At 43.9% G+C, this 6,703-nt stretch overlaps 1 non-coding gene across 1 annotated transcript; it reads left to right on the top strand.

The window, feature by feature from the left end:
* The first annotated feature begins 914 nt into the window (after nt 1-914).
* Nucleotides 915-986, top strand: TRNAP-AGG (transfer RNA proline (anticodon AGG)). The gene has a single exon. It is a non-coding gene; the product is annotated as a tRNA-Pro (tRNA).
* The last annotated feature ends 5,717 nt before the right edge of the window (nt 987-6,703 follow it).

The raw sequence follows: 6,703 nt of genomic DNA, 5'->3' as shown, positions 1-6,703 counted from the left end.
TATATATACAAGTTACTGGCAGATGTAAAATATCTTATGTCGATTTAACCTAAAATAACCCAAGACGGGAGGTTATTATTGGTAATTTACACTGCGTATGATAACTGCATTTATGTATACCTGTGGATAAATAAATTCTCACTACAGGCAGCACACTCCACCAATATTCAATACACTAAACCTACTCACCATACAAAACATCCATACTTATTACTGCACCTATTACATACATAGAACACTTAACTCTGATATTAACCCTCCCCTCAAACATCTCCTTGCCAACCTCAACAGAACACATGACCATAACACAAGGCACAGATCACTCTTTGATGTTCCTCGTGTTCATCTCACACTATGCAAAAACTCAATGCACATAAAAGGCCCTAAAATCTGGAATTCATTACCTGTAAATATAAAAGAAACACTACCTGTTTATAAATTCAAGTCTCTACTCAAAGATCACTTACTCACCCAAAACCAAATAAATACTGAATAACTGAACCTTATAAATTGTATATCTTAAATGTTTCTCACAATTATATCACATAAATGTTAAACCTAAAACCCAATCTAACTTTATTATTTTTTAAATACACTACCTAACAGAATCCTTCATATGACCTGTCTTTGTAATACTCACTTGTGCTTTATAGTAATCTGTTTACATTAATGTTTTATCACTGACTTCATCATTGCTTAATTAATCTTAAGTTAATTTTAAGCCAGCCCGTAATGCTATGCATAGTATAAGTGGCTTTGGCATACTGCTCTTATCTGTATTTTTTTGTACCTCTGTATGTGTGCACAAATTTATAATAAATAAATAAATAAATAAAAAACAAATTACAAATATACTTTGACATGGTTATAACGGTGGAATGAATCAAAGACAAAATAAGAAAGATGGGAGAGTCGGCCTGTTGGTCTAGGGGTATGATTCTCGCTTAGGGTGCGAGAGGTCCCGGGTTCAACTCCCGGACAGGCCCTGTGATTTTATCGAGGCTGTAATTTCTTTGTATACATTGTGGGTTATTCCATGTAGCAGCATATATCTGATAAATCTGGTTAGGTTAGGTAAGGTTTGTTAGGGAACAGGACAAGTGTCTCCTGACGTGGGTCTCAGATGAACGACAAGTGTCTCCTGACGTGGGTCTTAGATGAACGACAAGTGTCTCCTGGCGCAGGTCTCAGATGAAGGACAAGTGTCTCCTGACGTGGGTCTCAGATGAAGGACAAGTGTCTCCTGACGTGGGTCTTAGATGAACGACAAGTGTCTCCTGGCGCGGGTCTCAGATGAAAGACAAGTGTCTGCTGACGCGGGTCTTAGATGAAGGATAAGTGTCTGCTGACGCGGGTCTTAGATGAAGGATAAGTGTCTGCTGACGCGGGTCTTAGATGAAGGATAAGTGTCTGCTGACGCGGGTCTTAGATGAAGGATAAGTGTCTGCTGACGTGGGTCTTAGATGAAGGATAAGTGTCTGCTGACGCGGGTCTTAGATGAAGGATAAGTGTCTGCTGACGCGGGTCTTAGATGAAGGACAAGTGTCTGCTGACGCGGGTCTTAGATGAAGGATAAGTATCTGCTGACGCGGGTCTTAGATGAAGGATAAGTATCTGCTGACGTGGGTCTTAGATGAAGGATAAGTATCTGCTGACGTGGGTCTTAGATGAAGGACAAGTGTCTCCTGACGCGGGTCTCAGATGAAGGACAAGTGTCTGCTGACGCGGATCTTAGATGAAGGACAAGTGTCTCCAGACGCGGGTCTTAGATGAAGGACAAGTGTCTCCTGACGTGGGTCTCAGATGAAGGACAAGTGTCTCCTGACGCGGGTCTCAGATGAAGGACAAGTGTCTCCGGACGCGGGTTTCAGATGAAGGACAAGTGTCTCCTGACGTGGGTCTCAGATTAAGGACAAGTGTCTCTTGACGCGGGTTTCAGATGAAGGACAAGTGTCTCCAGACGCGGGTCTTAGATGAAGGACAAGTGTCTCCTGACGTGGGTCTCAGATGAAGGACAAGTGTCTCCTGACGCGGGTCTCAGATGAAGGACAAGTGTCTCCGGACGCGGGTTTCAGATGAAGGACAAGTGTCTCCTGACGTGGGTCTCAGATTAAGGACAAGTGTCTCCTGATGCGGGTTTCAGATGAAGGACAAGTGTCTCCTGACGCGGGTCTCAGATGAAGGACAAGTGTCTCCTGACGCGGGTCTCAGATGAAGGACAAGTGTCTCCTGACGCGGGTCTCAGATGAAGGACAAGTGCCTCCTGACGCGGGTTTCAGATGAAGGATAAGTGTCTCCAGACGCGGGTCTCAGATGAAGGACAAGTGTCTCCTGACGCGGGTCTCAGATAAAGGACAAGTGTCTCCTGACGCGGGTCTTAGATGAAGGACAAGTGTCTGCTGACGCGGGTTTCAGATGAAGGACAAGTGTCTCCTGACGCGGGTCTCAGATGAAGGACAAGTGTCTCCAGACGCGGGTCTCAGATGAAGGACAAGTGTCTCCAGACGCGGGTTTCAGATGAAGGACAAGTGTCTCCTGACGCGGGTTTCAGATGAAGGACAAGTGTCTCCTGACGCGGGTCTCAGATGAAGGACAAGTGTCTCCTGACGCGGGTCTTAGATGAAGGACAAGTGTCTCCTGACGCGGGTCTTAGATGAAGGACAAGTGTCTCCAGACGCGGGTTTCAGATGAAGGACAAGTGTCTCCTGACGCGGGTTTTAGATGAAGGACAAGTGTCTCCTGATGCGGGTTTCAGATGAAGGACAAGTGTCTCCAGACGCGGGTTTCAGATGAAGGACAAGTGTCTCCTGACGCGGGTCTCAGATGAAGGACAAGTGTCTCCTGACGCGGGTCTTAGATGAAGGACAAGTGTCTCCAGACGCGGGTTTTAGATGAAGGACAAGTGTCTCCTGATGCGGGTTTCAGATGAAGGACAAGTGTCTCCAGACGCGGGTTTCAGATGAAGGACAAGTGTCTCCTGACGCGGGTCTCAGATGTTGTTGTTATTATTATTATTATGATTATTATTATTATTATTGTCGTGATGGATGATGGCACTCTCGGCCAACTCAGGATGCTTCCCTCTAATTGAATTGTGTGTATGTTATTCTGCTTATATTGTTTGTAGTATGTACCTTCTTCAAAACCAAAGTAAATAGAATTATGCAAATAATTTTTTGGGGGGGCTTCTCTACTTATAAGCTCGTTGAATGATGTCGTTGACTTCATTGTGTCTTGCGTGCCAACCCTTGGTTATGGAGCAGTTAACACCATGTAGATCATATCGGTCGGCTTGTGCATCGCCGCAAATACACGTATATTCCGTGTGAATTGGGGCAACGAGGAGGAGAGCCACTATATTAAGGAGAGTCTTAGGGTCGAGGCGTGTTCCCATTGCCGAAATGGGAACTGTTTGGAGGAAGTCCCTAGAGTGAGGTGCACTCATACCTTGGAGACGGGCAGTCTCCCTGTTTGGTGTTACATCCCTAAGCATGTTGGCAAGTACCTTTTCAGCGATGGGACCATCCCAACTTGACTGTTTGTAAGCTAGTGCTGCAGTAGGTTTTGGTGCTGAGGCAGCGAGAGTCTCCCATTCAGTGATGGCACTGGGATAGCTAGGGTCCTATATTCCTGCTGAGTCACTAAGGTTGTCTGGAAGAATTTGTTTTATTAACTGGTTTGATGCTATGGAAGAGGATAAGAAAGCTAGTAGGGCAATCTTGGAGGGTTTGCGTACTCCCAGGCCCCCAAGCCTGACTGGAAGTGAGGCTTGCAACTACTGTCCATCTTCAAGGGAAAGATTCAAAACACACTCTAGCATGGTCTTGAGGAGGTAGTCATATTCCTTGAGTTTCGGACTGCTGAAGGCTGGAGAGCATTTCAGGAAGTAGGTAAGTTTTGGGATGGACAGGCACCTGGTGAGTAGGTAGAAAGCATCATGCGTATCAGTGTCTTTCATCCTGCCTTCCATCGTCCTGAAGTCTGAGTTTTTTCTTTTCCAGGATCAGATCAATGGTACTGGGACCAAGAGGAACACCAAAGAGAGTGCTGTTGGCTGGATCAATGGCTCGTGCTCCTGGTAAAACAGCACTAATATTCTGGATCATCTGTCGATTGGTAGAAACTATTTCACATTTGGTGGGGTTTAAAGATAGGCCCAGGCTCTCTCCCATGTCTTTAATTTCTCTGATGTTTTCTAGGAGAGATTCTTTAGCACCAGCTAAGGTACCATCATTATAGAACCAGATATTGAGCTCACTGGAGAGTGCTTCTGTGACTTCCTTGATGACCAGACAGAATAGAAAGGGGGCGAGAGGGTCCCCCTGTTGCACACCCTCACACAAGTCAATTTCATGGTCCCCAAACAATAATTTAGAAGTCACACATATAACACGACTGCATGAAGGAATAGATTGAAGGGAAGTGTCTAGAAACTGCTTGGAGAGCAGCATCCTTCTGACTAAGTTGAAAGCATTGGTAAAATCCAATTTGATCAAGGCTTTTTTATCGGACATGTTGATGTATACTCGTGCTGCGTGGGCAGCTTCACAGCCTTGTTGAACACCACAACCGAGCTGAGTTGGTTTCAACATTGCAGCAGCCTCTTGACTCACCATTCTTACTGCAGCCTTGGCGACTAGGCGCCGAAGGGTGTTGCCCACTGCAATGGGCCTGGTTCCTCCATCCTTTTTCCGGAGGGCACATAGTGAGGCACCAAAGAAGAGGGGTCTAATGGCCTCCGGGACACTGCCAGCCAGGCACACATCGGAAAATTTAGTGAGTTCAGACAGCAACCTCCCTGAAACATCACCAAGTGTTGCACTGAGTATTTGTTTCAAGTGTTGTGGCCTTAAACCGGTGAAACTTCCTGCTGAGCCCTGTGGAAATGACATAGCAGTTTTATACACATCAGCGTCCTGTAAGGTTAGATGTTTTTCACCTGCTGCAATGTCAGGGAGGTCAATGTTGGTACTGGGAGCCCTGGGTGGATGTTTGCTCTTCAGGGCTTGTGCTGTAATGACATCCTTAGGAGCGATGTTATCCTCACTGGTTTTAAGCCTCAGAGCTCCAACAATATTACCCTCTTCTATTATTTTGCTAATTTGGGCTCTGATTTTTGAGGCGTCAGGTGTCCTGTTGTTGGTTCTTTCACGAAGCAAGTCCAGCACCGTCTCCGCTTAACACTAAGCTTACAATAGGATGACTGTTACACCCAGACAGCCTGATAAATCCAAGAAGTTTGATTGAGATATTTCGTTCTTTGCAACATGGAAATACACTGATTTTTCACACACTGCCCTGAAAGTTTACACTATATCGAAAGACAATACCTTTACAAAGGCCCTTACTTTAAAAACTGCGTTAATAAAAGCACATAGTACCATGAATCACTGTCATTGGTTTCACTCCTCTGAAAGACTTTCTTTCTGCTTATATTATCATGTAATATATTCTCTTTTTGGAAGAAACATGTAATACCATGAAACACATTAACTTTCTTTCCATCGCCTTGAAAATACATTGAAACATTCTGGTGAAGATACTCCTCTCCTGCGAACACTCGTGAGCATCCATCAAACACTTGAATCACACTGAAGCATTTTACCTATACTGATCACCTCTTCTTCACTTATATAATACCTTGAAACATTATCTTCTGGACAGAAGTAGTCATGAAACATTACTGATCACCTCTTCTTCACTTATAATACCTTCAAACATTATCTTTTGGACAAAAGTAATCATGCAACATTACTGATCACCTCTTCGCTTGAAACTTTATCTTCTGTACAAAAGTAACCATGAAACATTATCTCATAACGCAATCCATGAACAATATGCTTTCTGAGAAACAGACAGTACCCTCAGGGAAAGTAATCGTCTAAGGAATAACATATTAATTTACATATAGTGCTCGGGTGTAGGCACCCGGCGCACCTCTATGTCAACATTAATACCCGTACAGGTTGGTGTTTCAGTGTAAGTTTATTCATGCATACACAAATACAGTTACAAAGATTATCATATATAGCAATATATGTGTAGAGAGCCTAGGATAACCCAAAAAAGTCAGATTGCAACAAAAAAAAAATTCTGCCTATCTTACCAATATTGGTGGTGAATATATAAAATTATTTGAGGAGTTTGTACAGGATAATAATGTACAAGAGGATCTCAATATCCTTACATTCCATTTAATTCAAGAGGCATAAGACAGAACGAGAGTTAAAGAAGATAAACAAACAATAATGACATGGTTTGAAAAATCTAAACAGAAAAATGAACAAGCAAGTGTAAAATATTTTTATATTGATTTACCGGGAGGTTATTAACTCAGGATAACTCAACATAACGCTGTGAATTGTGATAGAGGTTTTGTTAATGTTATTACTTGTGCGAATGTTCAGTAAGGAGGAAGCCATTTGAATTGTGGCGTTGGAGAGGTACACCTGGAGTCTACCTGGAGAGAGTTCCGGGGGTCAACGCCCCCGCGGCCCGGTCTGTGACCAGGCCTCCTGGTGGATCAGAGCCTGATCAACCAGGCTGTTACTGCTGGCTGCACGCAATCCAACGTACGAGCCACAGCCCGACTGGTCAGGTACCGACTTTAGATGTTTGTCCAGTGCCAGCTTGAAGACTGGTAGAGCAAGGTATTTGTGGAACATTTTCTATAATTTTCCTGTAATTAGTAATGTGTATGTGA

This window comes from Cherax quadricarinatus, chromosome 2 (assembly GCF_038502225.1).
Source record: "Cherax quadricarinatus isolate ZL_2023a chromosome 2, ASM3850222v1, whole genome shotgun sequence".
Taxonomy (NCBI): Eukaryota; Metazoa; Arthropoda; class Malacostraca; order Decapoda; family Parastacidae; genus Cherax; species Cherax quadricarinatus.
Note: the sequence above shows the minus strand (reverse complement) of the source record. Positions and strands in the feature narration are given on the sequence as shown.